The sequence below is a fragment of the Bidens hawaiensis genome, unplaced genomic scaffold (genome assembly GCF_021521415.1).
Source record: "Bidens hawaiensis isolate Kalapana, Puna unplaced genomic scaffold, B.hawaiensis_p1.1 tig00038654_1, whole genome shotgun sequence".
NCBI classification, from domain to species: Eukaryota; Viridiplantae; Streptophyta; class Magnoliopsida; order Asterales; family Asteraceae; genus Bidens; species Bidens hawaiensis.
In genome coordinates, this window is record NW_027496798.1 from 54,172 (window position 1) to 60,171 (window position 6,000).

Here is a 6,000-nt window from a genome sequence, read left to right on the forward strand (position 1 = left end):
ATTACTTAAAAGTATGCCCGAGAATAGTAAACTTAGATAAAAGTATCTAAGTGTACTCGGAAAGGTTATAAAACAATAAACCTTACCCGAAAATACATATTCAACCATATTCAACTGTTTTGTGCCCGGGAAGGTTAGAAAACATCAAACCTTGCCCGAACATACATATTCAACCTATTTTAGTCAAAATGCAACACTTTTTTACTTAAAACCACTTGTCATCACATGTCAAATATATTTCATTAAAGATCACGTTTTAAGAGCAAATGGTGCATTTAGAGATCAAATTTCAGTTATGTTTCTCTTCAAAACAGTTTGTTTCTATAACTGAAAAGATCTCAAGAATGGGATCATATTGACTAGGTAGCTTTCTCAATACTTCATTCTCAGCATTATTATGACAACATAGATAGGTTAACAGCAGGTCTAGACTTAGCATGAATTTCATCTCTTTGGTGATATGATTAAGATTCATTTAGTAGCATAATTCATTAATGGTCAACACTGTGCTATGATGCCTCATATCTCTTCTCAAAGCTTATTTGGCTTTCTCCAGATCACCCCAATTTGACTCCAACCTCCTGTATTTGGTCAAAATTTTGTTTTTGAATGACAGAACTTATTGAATCTTTTTGAAATTTTTGATTTTCAAACATATATAGAGGTTGAACGTTGGACTTACAGTTTAAATAGCATGCCTTTCATTCAAGATGAGACAGATTTTGTCAACATCTCTGTAGTTCTAATTATAACCCTCTTGTTTGATAAAATATTTAAAACACTTATCAACTTTTGGTTGATTTATTCTACCCATTGTTTTTGATATTTTCTCAATTTTTCTGAAGCATGTTCTTTGTAATATTTAAAGATGATTCATTTTTGGGTTGACCAAATAATAACAGGCTTGTGTATGACTGGGTAATCACTTTTCTGCCTATCATTTGGAGAGATTTATCTTGAGACATGCAAAGACAACTATGTATCTCCACATAAAGATTAGAATATTCATTATGTTTATATCACCTTGGATTTTACACATCATGAGAAAGCAACCATGCATGTTAATGACTATACTAAGGTATTTTCAGCCTATTAAATCCATACGATTGGCTAAGTAGTCAATGTACTATCATTTCCCATTTAAACAGTTTTAAATTCAGACACCCTAATATCTTCTGTTTGACTGGTAAATGGCTGTTCTGTTTGACCACAAGTGGTCAGCAGGAACAAACATATATGTGAGTATATGTCCTTTCAAATCAGAATTATTGACATAGTTCTAAGTGAATGAATAGAAAACAAGTTACAGATTGCCCCAAATGCCTTCAGTTTTCCAGGTTAATGGCTATCCTATCTGTCTGAAAACAGATGACAGGACCAACATATACAAGTATATGCCTTTCCAACTTGAGCAAATGACATAATTTTCAGCAAAAGTAACTTCTTGAGACTTTTCATTGAAAAATCTTTCCTTTAAGCTTTTATAAAGCTTGAACTGAATAGTATTATCATGTCTTTACACCATTAACAACTTGCTCATGTTTTGATCAGAATTTGTGATTATGCTAAAATTCATTTGAAAGATTTAATTTTGACATAAAGACATATTTTGACACAAATAGTTGTAACATATTCAAATCTTAACCATTCTTAACATCATCAAAACAAGTATACATTCTTAACATTCATAGTCTAACCTATCCTAATAACATCAAGATGATCAGATAACACACATATTCAGGCAATTATAATCAAGTGATTACTCATGACATCAGATAAGCATTTAATCAGTTTAATCAATCCAAACTACTTATCATAATATCAATAACAGTTAACTGATAGTCAATCATTAGCATCAATGACACATAAATTGCACAGATAATCAGTTAAGCACAAAACAGTTAACATCAACCAAGTAACATATTCAATACATATTCATTCAACATTCAATGTATTTGACCTCAATTTAGAATAGTCAATTAGCATATGGAGACACACACTAAGCAGACATCCTCAATCAGACCTCATCTGAGTTGATCATCCCAGGGCTTTCAAAAGAAAGTTGAATCCGGTTCTGTCACGTGGCTTGGTGAATAGGTCAGCCAAGTTGTCACTTGTATCAATTCTTTGCATTTCAATCAAACCTTTTTCACTACAATCTCTTATGAAGTGATGTCTGATTTCAATATGCTTAGTCTTTGAATGTTGCACTGGATTTTTAACAGTAAAATAAGCAGCAGTATTATCAATGAAAATAGGAGTGTTCAGAAAATTCAAACCATAATCCAGCATTTGGTTCTAAATCCAGAGAACTTGGGCACAACAAGCAGATGCAGCAACATATTCAGCTTCTGCAGTTGAGATTGAAACAGTTGTTTGCTTCTTGCATTGCCATGACACTAGCCTTTCTCCCAGAAATTGACATCCACCTGAGGTTGACTTCCTGCTCATGTTACACCCATCATAATCACTGTCTGTGTAGGCAATAAGGTCAAAGGATTGGTTCTTTGGATACCAAATTCCTAATTCTGGTCTTCCCTTCAAATATCTAAAAATTCTTTTAACAGCATTCATGTGGGATACTTTAGGACTTGCTTTGAATCTTGCACAGACACACACAACATACATAATGTCAGGTCTTGTAGCAGTTAGGTATATCAGGGATCCAATTTTGGCTCTATATTCATGTTCATCCACAGGCTCCCCCTTTTCATCAGCAATCATCTTTTCTTTGGTGTCCATTGGAGTTGAAGATGTTTTGTATTCATGACATTTGAACTTTTTCAAAATGTCCTGCACATATTTAGTTTGGTGAATGAAGATCCCATCAACTTTTTGTTGAACTTGCAGTCCCAGAAAGAAGTTCATTTCTCCCATAGAGCTCATGTTGTACTTGGACTTCATTACCTCTTCAAACTCCATACACATCTGTTCATTTGTTGAACCAAAGATGATATCATCCACATAGACTTGCAACAGTAGCAAATCTGATCCCTTTCTTTTGTAGAAGAGAGTCTTATCAATGGCTCCTCTTTGAAAACCATTTTCAAGAAGATGATTTAATAGCTCATCATACCATGCTCTAGGAGCCTGATGCAATCCATAAAGGGCTTTATTTAACTTATACACCCTGTTTGGATACATTGGATCCTCAAAACCTGGAGGTTGAGCAACATACACCTCTTCATCAATCTTTCCATTTAGGAATGCAGACTTAACATCAAGCTGGAACACCCTAATGTTCTTTGAGGCAGCATATGCAAGGAAAATCCTGATAGCCTCAAGTCTTGCAACTGGTGCAAAGACTTCCTCAAAGTCTATTCCTTCTTCTTGAAGGCATTCCAGTGCCACAAGTCTAGCTTTATTCTTAATCACCTAACCCCTCTCATCCCTTTTTTTTCTGAAAACCCATTTTGTGCCAATTGCAGACATGTTTCTTGGCCTATCAAACAGATCCCAAACATGGAGATCTCTGAATTATGCCAGTTCCTCCTGCATTGCTTCCACCCAACTGTTGTCCTTTAGTGCTTGAACAATGTTCTTTGGTTCTATTTGGGATAGAAAGCAGGAGTATAAACAGATGTTTGCAATTTCAGAGTGGCTTCTTGTAACTCTTTCATTTATATCCCCAATGATGTTTTTAGAGGGATGATTCTTTTTAACATAAGGGGTTTGAACTATCATATCTGCAGACATATTTGTGTCAAGATTTGATTCATTGAGATCTGGTTCTTCAATGATCAATTCTGTTTCAGCATCACGAAACTCTGGTGCTTCTTCATTGTATTGTCTTGAGGTAGATGCACCATTGTTTCCTAAATTCATTTTTTCAAACAAATCTTGAAATCTTGCAGTAGTTGTAGCTTCTTCATTTGTTTTGTTGCTTGGGTTCTCTTCAGTCTGAACTTGATCATTCTCTACTACTTGATTGTTTTGATTGAGATCTGTATGATCTTGTTCTTGGTCAACAATGTCACTTGAGATACCCTTGATAAATGTATACTCCTTTTCTTTGCTAGCAACCTTCTTCCATAACCCTTCTAAGTCCAAAGTTTTCTTCTTTTTCTCTTCAAATACATTGGTCTTGTAGAATGAGTCATCAAAGTCTTCAGGATAAATCTTGAAAGACCTTATCAATTTTTCATGATCAAACAACCATGCTGCACCATTGAACTGATTCTCATTAAAGATGATGTCAGCTGATTCCAACACTCATATGGTCTTTCACATATACTCTGTAGGCTTTTGAGTGTGTAGAATAACCAACAAAGAAGCAATCCAAGGATTTAGTTTGAAACTTGTTCAAGTAATCCCTGGTGTTCAGAAGAAAACATTTGCATCCAAAGGGCTTGAGAAACTTGATATAAGGCTTTCTGTGGTTGAAAATTTCATATGGTGTCTTGTTATGCCTTTTGTTAACAAGTACCCTGTTCTGAACATAGCATGCAGTATTGATGGCTTCAGCCCAGAATGTAACTGGTAGATTTGCATCTGCTATCATGGTTTTTGCTGCTTCAATAATTGTTCTGTTTCTTCTTTCGGCAACACCATTTTGTTTAGGAGTTGTAGGAGCTGAGAATTGTTGAAGAATTCCCTTTTCTGTGCAAAATTCATCCATGACTCCATTTTTGAACTCTGTACCATTGTCACTTCTCATTGTTTTAACTTTCTTATTAAGTTTGTTCTCAATCATTGTCACACAGCCCTTTATCAATTATGCAGTCTCATCCTTTGTACTCAGGAAGTAAACCCAAGTATATCTTGAGTACTCATCAATGATCACAAGACAGTATCATTTCTTTCCTATACTTGGCACACTCACAGGACCAAAAAGATCCATGTGCAGTAGTTCAAGTACTTGATCAATTGAACTGATGAGCTTTGACTTATGAGTTGACTTGTGATGTTTTCCCTTTTGACATGAACTGCAATGTTCTTCCAGTTTGAACTCTCTTGTAGGTAAGCCAATGACATGATCACCTTTAACAAGTTTTTTCATATTCTTCATATTCACATGACATAGTTTCTTGTGCCACAATTTTGAATGATTTTCAGTGGCTTTGGAAATAAAACATGTACCACCTCTTGAAACAGCTTCCTTCATGTTGAGCTCATATAGGTTGCCATTTCTAGGTGCCATCATCATAATCATTTCAGGTGGGATTACAAATTCAGGTTTTAAGATGAAACAGTGTGAGTCATCAAAACCAACTTTGTATCCCTTATCACACATTTGTGATATACTTAGCAAATTGTATTGTAAACCTTCAACATGAAACACATTGTCAAATGAAACCTTTCCATTTGTCAAAATTCCTTTACCAACAATATTTCCTCCATTCTCATCACTTCCAAATGCCACAGGACCTTAAAACTTTTCTTCATAATTAACCAGTGACCTCCTATCACAAGTCATGTGCCTAGAACATCAACTATCCATGTACCATATGTCATTCAGTGGAGTGGATTGTTCCTGCACAAAAGAAAAAGTTTGATTAGTTAGGTGATGAAGTGCAAGTCATTTCAACTTGCAACTCATCAGTTTCAATTTCAGTGGCCGCACTAGAAGTGAGTGTTGTTGGTTCAGGATCTTAATGAGTCAACTCAAGGTTGTCTGAGTTATCTGTTTCATATCCACACTCTCTTGGACTTTTTACAAACGAGGTTGTGACTTGTGATTCTTCTGATGCATTGTTATGCTCTTGAACTACATAATCCTTTTTTTCTAAGTATTATCTTACATCAGCAGCTCTTTCCACTTTAGTCTCAGCCTTAGGTTTCCAAAGAAATCCTTCTGGTTCATATCCATGCTTTAACAAGAACTTCTCATCACCTGTCAGTTCTGTTGATTTCTTTCTTGAAAAGACATCTTTGTTTCTTGTCTTTCTACTTGTAGGTGAACCTTGAGAGCTATCATACTTGATTAATTGTGTATCTTGTTTGGGGCTGACTCTCAAAGGTTGACAGTTCTTCTTGACAGCTTTCTCATGCTTTTTAGGA